Consider the following 7,880-nt stretch of genomic DNA (forward strand, 5'->3'; position numbering starts at 1 on the left):
TTAATTCAGTCATTAACATTTCATTAATGGAGTGGCCTCCTAGCTGCCTGCATGGCTGTCCAGATATTGATGAACTTTTGTAGTACAGGCAACTAGTATTTAGAGTGGATTTTTAAAGAGGTTATTAAAATGCCGAATATCTTTTAAAATGCATTCTATGATACTACACTATGTCTCAAGATAAAAAAAAAACAAACTCTGGAAGAAGAATTAAAATGCAAAGTTTATCAGTACATGAACAAGTAATAATATTCATGTAAAACACTGAAGGAAAATATACATGCACAAATTCCACAAATAGACTCATCTTGATGCATTATTCTTCGCTTTCTGCCTACTATTCTTCACTTTATGTCTTGAAACTGGATGAAATATTCTTCACTTTCTTTCTCAAAACTGATGTGTAGTTATCACTGTGAAATGCTAAAACATTTCTGTATTCCACCCTAGAAGAAAAGCTGCATTTCACTGGTATATAAATTAATCCCATTATCTATTGGTGTTTTGAGGCTGAGCTAGCTAATGTTTTCAAATTCTTTGAGCCATCCTTCTCCTGAGTAGGGTCTTACTCTATGAGTAGCATCACTAATATTAATGGGACTATTCACAGAGTAACCAAATGCTGAGTGCGAGAATAGTAGCAGAATAAGGCCCTTTGGAATTATTGTAAAAAAAAGTTATTCTCATTTTGAAATGCAATGTGTCTCTGGCACTTTAAATCATGCAAAGTTTTATGGTTTATAAAGAATAAACTAAGCAAAATATGTGTCCCACAAAAAGGAGGGTGTATTTCCAATAGGACTGTCAGATGCTACAGTGTATTGCTTCTCTGGTTTTCCTGTTAAAATGAATGTGTATCTTACTGTACCACAGAGAATTGAAATATATTGCATCATATCATATGCACATCTAATGCAAGTACTTTGTGAAAATTACTAATTTGATACTATAATTATGCTTGTAATATAAAATTATTAAGCACTGTCATATTACACAGTAAATGGAACTTATATTGATGCAATAAAATGTATTTCAATTCCATTACAATAACTTTATTGTAGTCTTTAATGGCATTCACAGTTAACAAAAATAAGACACAGCTTGGAAAAGATTGGTTGATGCATACAGTAAATTCTGCAATATTAGGATACAATCAAGATAATTTGTGGGCTTCCTGTATGTATTTTACCCCCTTGTGAACACCTGTAATTTATTTTTTGTTAGTCTCAGATGCTAAATAGTAGAAGCAGGATTAGAGGTTAGTAAATGTACAGTCTCTAGAGTAAGCTGCATTAATAAATTCAGTATTTTTACATGCTTTTGACTTCTACTTTATAAATGGGGCTATAAATATTATTGATCCTAAATTCATATTTTTAAGGATCTTACTAGCTCAGTCAGTCAGGACTATGCCAGGCTGACATGAAAATAGATCTCTTCTTATTATGAAACCTGAAGCTTATTATCTTGATAAATGTAGCTATGTTTGAGAAATCAGGAAGGCGGGAAGCTCTGAAGTTAATACAAATGTGTTCAGTGTATTTTGCCTCTGTAGAACTGTCACATGTAGATAAGACTAGCTTGTAGGAACTACTTACTAAACAAGGGAGAAGAAAATATGAATTATGGGAAAGTAAGCCAAAGCATCATCTAAACAAATTCATCTAGGCCCTTTTGTCTGTCAGGGTAAATAAAATGAACAAACAAACCACAAGTGGGGGGCAGGGAGGAGAGAGAGAAAGCAGTCAGCTAAAATGTCATGACTTGCTTCTCCGCAGGTGTCAGCTTGACTTCACTGAAATGGCATGCAGCTTTGATTTTTCTCATCAGGAAAAAATATTTATTCCTTTTACCACACATAGGATTCCAAATGGAAAGATAAGAATGTGCTATGTAGTGTGCATATTTTGATATTCCAAAGAAATCAGCAAAGTTTTAAAGACTCTTCTTAAAACACATTTCAAATATTTTATGTGTGTTTAATGTTAAAATGTTATCATGAATTATTAACAATCTTGTAACTATTGCATTAAACTGGGACACTTGATAATGTAAGCACTGGTTTCTAAGAGCCTCACTGTACACTGATGAACAATTCTGTTACTTTCTCTGAAGGTTTTGATCCTCATCATGGGGCCTCAGCTGTTAAAGGGTTAACAGAAACTGGCTATTTGCTCAGCGGGGGCAGGATGGTAGCAAGGCTGCAAGTCAGAAGGGCAGGATAGCTGCCAGAGAGACTAAGAAGACACTGAAAGTAAGACCCTTCACCAGCAGCTTAGGGAAACAGCAAGATCAGGAGAGTTAGATTCCACCCCCTTCAGATAGGAATCCTGATTTGGAATCCTAAGGGGTGGATGGAACTTTCAGCTCCTTCAAAGAGTTTATTGAAACTTAGAATAAGTGAGCAATGTTCAAGCAGGGCGGGTGTATTGCCAATATGTCCTCCAGAGTAACTGGCTTTTGACATATGGGACTATCACACTAAGAGAAGAGAGACTATTAATGACCCAGTCAGGGTCATAACAAAGACCCCCAGGGATGGAACTAGATAACAATTTGTCCATCAAAGAGAGGAGAAATGGAGACAGAGCTGTTGCATTGTGAGGTTTTGCTACCAGAAGATGCTGAAGACTGATAGTAATTGCAGACAGCCATATATCTGTTATCACCTATTTGTCTTAAATTGTTCTCTCATATTTGACATGTCATATCTTTTATAATATGCCTATTATATTTTAGCATGTTATCCTGAGTTATACTATAGTGGACTTACTACAGATTGGACCTCCTTTGTGTGGCATCCTGGGGACCTAACCCATCCGGAAGGAAAGAATTTGCCACATCAGGGGAGGTCCCTGCCACCGGCCTCCCAGGACACTCCCCCTCCCTGTGGCTGGCTCTGTTCTGGCCCTACTGCCACTGGGCTCCAGCCTACAGGGCTCGGACTTGCATTCCAACCCATGGGGGCTCCCTGGGGATAGAGCACCCCAGCTGTAGCAGCCCCACTTCTTTCCTGCCCAACCGAAAATCCCTGGGGACGGGGCTTGCTGGCTGCCCTGCTTTTGCATTTGGCTGCCGCACTACTGCCCCACCCAGCTGGAGCTTCTCAGGAATGAGGCTCGCTAGTCCTGCTGTTGCCCTGCCCACTCAGGGCACCCCAGGGACGGGGCTTGCCGGTTCAACTACTGTCCCACCCAGCTGGGCTCCCCAGGATCAGAGAGCTCCTGGGTGCCAGGGCTCTCTGATCCAGCAACATCCATGGTCCTGCTGGACCACGGATGTTGCTAGATCAGAGCATTCCAGATTTCAGAGGTTCAACCTGTATAAAGATTCTGCTTGGCTATGTTGGATTGCTTCACAGTCAACATTTCAGTTTGTGAAAACATCATAAGTAAGTTTTTACTATCTTTATACTGTCTACTACACTCAAAAGAGCAATTTCTATTCTTGATACATTCAGTTATTTTTGTGTGAAATACTGACACTTTTCATTATTATATAGAAGTATCCATATATAAAAGTTTATAGCATCTCTAGTTTCCTTCTAAACTAATTAACCAGTTATTAAATGCCTTATACCACTTTATGTTCTGTAACATGTAATAAACATGACATTATACAATGCTGGATGAATGTTCCTTTAAATTGCATTTATCTATAACTCAGATGGTTATCTAACAATTTCCAGAAGGAGAAGATTTAACATAGACAAACCTGGCACATCTTTAGCTCTCTGAGCTTCTTCTTTCATCTACAGTCTTCTAAATGATATATACGTGGTGGTAGATAATACCATCATTATTGCTGATGTTCTTACAGCAGCAGCAGCAACACCTCCAGAGTCTCCACACTATGTATCATAACAGTGTAGTGGCAGCAGTATCCTAGAGGGGACAGATAAACTGACCATATCTTGCTTCTCTTATACTCTGTGCCAATACCCTTTTTATAGTGCAAAAGGGCCAGGTGTTTAAAACTCTTTAGGCACCTATAAATGCTGACATGTGTCTTACAGGCACTTCTGGAAATCCCTACTGCCTCTGAAATTAATGAGAGTTAGGTTCCTAGCAGGATTTTAGAAATACCCATCTGAATCTTTAGGTGCCAAAATACTTTTGTAAATCTGGCCCAGATGCACTAAGAACAATGGTCTTTAACGGCCATATTTTTTCTACTGTCATTCTAGTGAACTCGGATCAAAATACTCTGTACATAGGCAGATATGAGAGTACACCCAATCTCATCATGAAGGTAGTTGAGTGAACACGTCTGCTACAAAAGTAGTTAATACAAATTCCATTCATTTGTACCTTCCTACCCCAAATTCCTATTGCAGGTTTACTCATCTGCCACAACTTTCACTATATTCCATAGATTATTGTATACAAACTGAAAGGTATTCCCTCCCACTGAGATGGCCCTGATTCATAAGCAAACTTATATGCAGCCTGTGCAAACCTTCCTCTCTTGCAGGTGGACAGCTGAAAATCTCATATGTTCCAACTCCTTGTTTGGCTTATGACTTTTATACATAAAAGCAAATCCAGTATCTACTTCCTTTTCAGTATTGGGGCTTGAGGGCTCCCAGGGCTCTGAAGCCTGAATAAAGCTAGTTTTTAAACCATCTTTAGAATTCATAATTTTAATATTCTTTTGACATTGTTTATTTTAGGCAGATGGCACTTCTATGAATACATGTAGCTAGTATTAAATCAGTGCAAACAGAATTCTCATTCTCTCCTTGTGCCATCTCTCCCATCCACAAAAGGCATTTGGAAATTCACACTCACATTCTTTTTACCTTACAGTGTGGCTCACATTGTTGTAAAATTCACATTTTCAGTAATTCACTTGCAGGAAATAGCTGTTGTGAATTTAAAAAAAAAAAGACAGCACTTTTTTTTTTGAGGATCTGGGTGGAAACAGACTAAAAATGAAAACCCAGGGTGTCAGCTTCATATAAACTATTTGGTTGACAGGCAGGAGGCCTCTTCCTTTTATTATTATTTGAAGATTGTCAAAGAAAAAGCAATATTATCTAATAGTCTGAAAAAAATAGTACTCCTCCAAATGCCCTTCCTGACTTTAGCACCGAGTTGCTTTTACTTGGGGCATGCCACTTAAACTCTCTATGCCTCTGTTTACTCCTTCATGAGATAAGAATAATAGAATTTACCCACTTCTGTACACCACTTTGACATCCCTTAAAGTAATATGTAGTGACTACAAAAGATCATGATTTGTTTACAGCTGCTAGCTCTTTATTATAAAACCCTACCTTCCTTACCAAAACGGTATTGACAACCAGGTGCTCTTAGCTACCACTACACATTCTTCATTATCATGGCAACCAATCCAGTTCATACAACATCATCCTTGTATAAATGGACCCCGCTCATCCTCAGTAAATATTGCTGCAATTTTCCCTTACTACTTTCTTTTCCATCCCTTGATGGAAACACACTACTGTTTGAATGCTTATGTTTTTTCTGCCCAGTCAACAACTGTATTCTGTTACCCACTGCTTAAGCAATGGTCATTAGTTGCCAGTTTACTAATCAGTATTCAAGTTGAAGGCATCACACTGAAATTTACAGTTCTGCAAAGTTCTGTGAAATCCAACCTCCCTGCATCCCCCGCAAAAAAACCCCAAACCAACCCATAACAAAAACAAAAAAACAACAACACCCTGATTTTTTTAGGGGGGGGGGGGGAAGGAGGAGAGGAATCACTAGAAATTTTAAATAAGAGATGTTACTTTCAATTAAATATGTTTTATTTAAAGAGGATCCATAATTCAGGAATACTAATAACAAAATCGGCCTTGAATTACAGAAAGTGGTCTAAAATATTGAATGGTTTCAAATGCAACTCCATAGCACACTAGACCCTGGTCTACACTACGGAGTTATTTCAAAATAACCCTTCCCCCTTATTTCAAAATAATAAGTGGAGCATCCACACTGCCAAGCCTGCTATTTCGAAATAACAGGCTGGTTATTTTGAAATGTGAACTCCTTCTTTCCTCGGGCAATAAGTTTATTTCAAAATAGTTATTTTGGGAGTTTTTACTTCAAATTAGTTATTTCAAAATAATTGTCCACAGAGAGAGTGGGAAGAGTGAGCTAACCAGAGAACTGAGAGTCAGACTCTCCTGAATTCTAATCCCAGCTCTGATAGTGACTCCCTTTGCGGCTTGGATAAATCCTTGTACCTCTCTGGGCTTCACTCTTATTTATACCAGAGACAGAACTGTTGAAAGGGACTTTAATATAATAAGAATTACTCCCTCCCCCCCCATTATCCCCAGGCTGTAAACCTACCTTGAAGCAATTTTGAAAATTTCCTAATATGTGTAAACTACACTGAAGCTCTACATACATGGATTTCATAGAATACAACCTTTCAATAAACAGAACATTTTCAAAATGTAAACTTAAAAATCACATCTGTTGGGGACTGTTTTCCACTATTATTTCACAAATTTTAAAAATATGCAATATCATATATCCTTATTTGTCTTCATAGCATTATACAATGTACTTAGATACATTAAGTGAGTCCAAGTTTGAGTAGTTAGCACAAATGTTGTTTTATCTTTAAAAACAAAGAAACCCCAAGATAATGTATAATGACACTGGGGAAATAGTTCCCCAGTGACTTGTGCCTTTGAATCAAAGAATAAAGCTTTTTGACTGTTTGAACTGACTTCAGGACTGTAGAGCACTGTTAGAAATGCCAGACAGATACATTTCTTTAGCATATGAAATAAGAGTTGTTTTCTATACTAATGCAAGAGGAGCACAGGCAACTCATTTTTCTATTATAAAGAAAATTCATGTTTAATTTTCTGCTATGGGCAGGAGCTATTTTAGTTCTGGCAATTGAATATTGCCCTTATAAGGTGGATCAAGTGATGGCTTTTTGTGATCACATCTCTAGATGTTGTCTGACATCCCTTTCAGATGGTCTTTGTTTAAACACATAGCCCTAAGCTCTCTCAACATACATAATTGTCATCCTTGTTGTGGGGGGAGGGAGCAGATTACAAAAATAGGCAATGAGAAATATACAGTTACTAACCTTGCCATAACTGTTGTTTGTTGAAATGTGTTGCACGCATCCATTCCATTGGAGGGGGTTTCGGGCTCCAGCATGGTTCTCAGACAGATTTACTCTTTGAGATATCTATTGGGAAGGCCTGAGTACTTTCTGCCATCTTGTGCATGCTGTACAGACATAAAGGGTTGACAACTGGTTCCTCTAAGCTTCTTCCTATCACTACCATTACAAAAAGGTTAATAACCATTTTTTCTTTTTTGAGAGACTGCACATGTTCATTTCAAGAAGTTCCACAGAGAGGTGCATTTGGAGCCCCATTGAATGGGGACTAGAAGACCAGTCATTCAAATTTAACAGCATCTTTAGATTGTTCAGAGATTGCATCATAGAAGGCCAATGTGTGACATGATGATTAGGTTGCCCTTTGCAATATGTCTAATATGTGCATGTTAATCAGATATGCCATGGGCCCCTTGAAAAGTAGTCAAATAGTCCAGTACTCTATGTTTCTATCTGGTAACACAGGCAAATATAACTGGATATTCATGAAGAAATTCATACCATGGAAATCAAATGACCCTCAGAAGCAGGGAAACTTGGTAGCATTTAAGATAACTCTCCCTAAAATGAGGCTATTCTGGCTGGAAACACAGTTGTCAAAATCGTCATCAGTTTTTGGTAATTTTCCTGGATTTCTTCAGGCTGGATGTCTAGGGCCATAGACATCCTCCTCAACATCCCTAGGCTACCTCTAGACTGGCATGATTTTCCGCAAATGCTTTTAATGGAATACTTTTCCGTTAAAAGCATTTGCGGAA

General features: G+C 38.0%; 1 long non-coding RNA gene across 1 annotated transcript; it reads right to left on the reverse strand.

The window, feature by feature from the left end:
• Nucleotides 1-205: 205 nt before the first annotated feature.
• Nucleotides 206-7,383, reverse strand: LOC112547835 (uncharacterized). Its single transcript, XR_003091640.3, has 3 exons — nt 7,084-7,383; nt 3,715-3,884; nt 206-446 (listed from the first exon to the last, which is right to left on the reverse strand). It is a non-coding gene; the product is annotated as an uncharacterized LOC112547835 (long non-coding RNA).
• Nucleotides 7,384-7,880: the final 497 nt, after the last annotated feature.

The sequence above is a fragment of the Pelodiscus sinensis genome, chromosome 7 (assembly GCF_052426305.1).
Source record: "Pelodiscus sinensis isolate ZL-2025 chromosome 7, ASM5242630v1, whole genome shotgun sequence".
Taxonomy (NCBI): Eukaryota; Metazoa; Chordata; order Testudines; family Trionychidae; genus Pelodiscus; species Pelodiscus sinensis.